Source organism: Otolemur garnettii, unplaced genomic scaffold (assembly GCF_000181295.1).
Source record: "Otolemur garnettii isolate 467f Iridium unplaced genomic scaffold, OtoGar3 scaffold00036, whole genome shotgun sequence".
Classification (NCBI taxonomy): Eukaryota; Metazoa; Chordata; class Mammalia; order Primates; family Galagidae; genus Otolemur; species Otolemur garnettii.
The window spans coordinates 8,508,606-8,511,177 of NW_003852431.1; positions in this window are offsets into that span (position 1 = coordinate 8,508,606).

Sequence of the window (2,572 nt, forward strand, 5' to 3'; positions counted from 1 at the left end):
CACCTGTGGCTCAAAGGAGTAAGGCACCAGCCCCATATGCCGGAGGTGGTGGGTTCAAACCCAGCCCCGGCCAAAAACTGCAAAAAAAAAAAAAATTCATACTCCTTAGCTGAGTAAGCCTGAGCCCCGAGGATAGCCTGAGCCCAGGAGTTTGAGGTTGAGGTTTCTGTGAGCTATGATGCCATAGCACTCTAGCCTGGGGCAACAGAGTAAGCCTCTGCCTCAATAAAATAAAATAAAATTCATATTCTTTTATAATAAAACAATACTATTAGAAAACTTGAAACTCAATAGTAAAAAATAGAAAGCTCTACTTTTGAAATTAGCCAATAGCAAAAGATACCTATTATTATCATTTATGTTTAGTGTTGCTTTAGACCTTGGGCAAGAAAGAAAAATATAAGGGAAAAAAAGGAAGAAATCAATTGAACATTCATACATCTGACTGTAAAGGTACAGTCTCTACATACTTTAAAGATAACATAACTAATAAATTCCAGGTTCCTGAATAAAATATTCAAAACAAACCACTGGAAATAAGACTATTTAAAATATTTACATCAGTATAAAATATATCACATACCTAGAAACTGATCTGGCAAAAGTTCTCCATAGAGAACTTTCAGTTTCAACAAGAATAAAGAATATTTGAATAAGAGGTAGACCACGTTCATGGATTATGCAAGACTCAAAATTATACAGATTCAATTTACTCTAAATTGAGTACAATCCCAATAAAAATTCCAATCTGTTGTTTTTCTAGAATTTGACCAACTTGTTTATAAAAGTATATGGAAATGCAAAGGGCGAAGAGTCAAGATACTCTTGAGGGAAAACAAGGTAGCAGGATTGTTCTGCCATTTAGAAAAGCTTATTATAAAGCTATAGTGATTAAAACAGTATGACTCTGATGCAAGAATAGACAGTTCCAAAACAGACACATATGCACACACAGAGACATTTTTTAATGACAAAGAACAGTGGGTAAGGATGAAATTTTCAACAGTGTTAGTAGGACAAGTACAAATTCACATAGATAATAAAAAATGTAATTATAATACACAAAAATCAAACTAAAATGGATTTTAAACTTACAGGTGAAAACAAAATAACAAAACTTCTAAAACACAAAGGAGAATATATTTATGGTCCCAGTGTAAATAAATACTCCTTAAACCATACACACATGGACTAACCTGGCCAGGTGTGGAGCCTTACACCAGTAATCCCAGTACTCTGGGAGGGTGAGGCAGGAAGATTGCTTGAGCTCAGCAGTTTGAGACCAGCCTGAGCAAGAGTGAGAGCCTGTGTCTGCTAAAAATAGGAAAAAATTGGCCAGGCATTGTGGCAAGCACCTGTAGTCACAGCTACCCAGGAGGCTGAGGCAGGAGGATCACTTGAACGCAGGAAGTTAAGGTTGTTATAAGATAGGCTGATACTGTGGCAATTGCAAAAACAACAAAAATAAACAAATGAGACTTAATTAAACTGAAAAGCTTCTGTACTGCCAAGGAGATAACAACCAAAGCAAACAGGCAACCTACACAATGTGAAAGGATATTTGCATACTTTGAATCAGACAAAAGCTTGATAACTAGGATCTACAGAGAACTCAAATTAATCAACATGAATAAAAGCCAACAATCCCTCATATAAATAAACAAGAAAGGTGAATAGGACCTTCTCTAAAGAAGACAAATGGCTAGCAAACTTATGAAAAATTGCTCAGCATTCCTAATTATTAGAGAAATGCAAATCAAAACCACCCTGAGATATCATCTAACCCCATGAGAATGGCCCACATCACATCTCAAAACTGCAGACGCTAGCGTGGATGTGGAGAGAAGGGAACACTTTTACACTGCTGGTGGGACTGCAAACTAATACAACCTTTTTGGAAGGAAGTATGGAGAACTTTTAAAGAACTCAAATTAGACCTCCGATTTGATCCTGCAATCCCATTACTGGGCATCTACCCAGAAGAAAAAAAAAATCCTTTACCATAAGAACCCTTGTACTAGACTGTTTAACACAGCTCAATTTACAATCGCCAAAATGTGGAAACAGCCTAAACCAACCCAGGAATAGATTAACAAGCTGTGGTATATGTATACCATGGAATACTTCAGCCATTAAAAAAGATGGAGACTTTATATCTTGTGTATTAATCTGGACAGAAGTAGAACACATTATTCTTAGTCAAGCATCACAGGAGAAGAATCCTATGTATGCAATTCTGATATGAGGACAATTAATGACCTAGTATGAGGTGGGGGTGGGGGAAGGGGTGAGCGGAGAGAGGGAAGAAAGGAGTGAGGGTCACGGTGTGTGACACATCTTTTGGGGGCACGATACAATTATAAGAGGAACTTTACTTAACAAATCCAATCAATGTAACCCAGTTCCGTGTACCCTCAACAATAAGAAAAAAAAGGAAAAGAGAAGCAGCTTAAAATGGCAATTTGGCTCAGCACCTGTAGCACAGCAGTTACAGTGCCAGACACATACACCAAAGGTAGCAGGTTCAAATCCAGCCTGGGCCAACTAAACAACTGCAAAAAAAAAAAAAAAA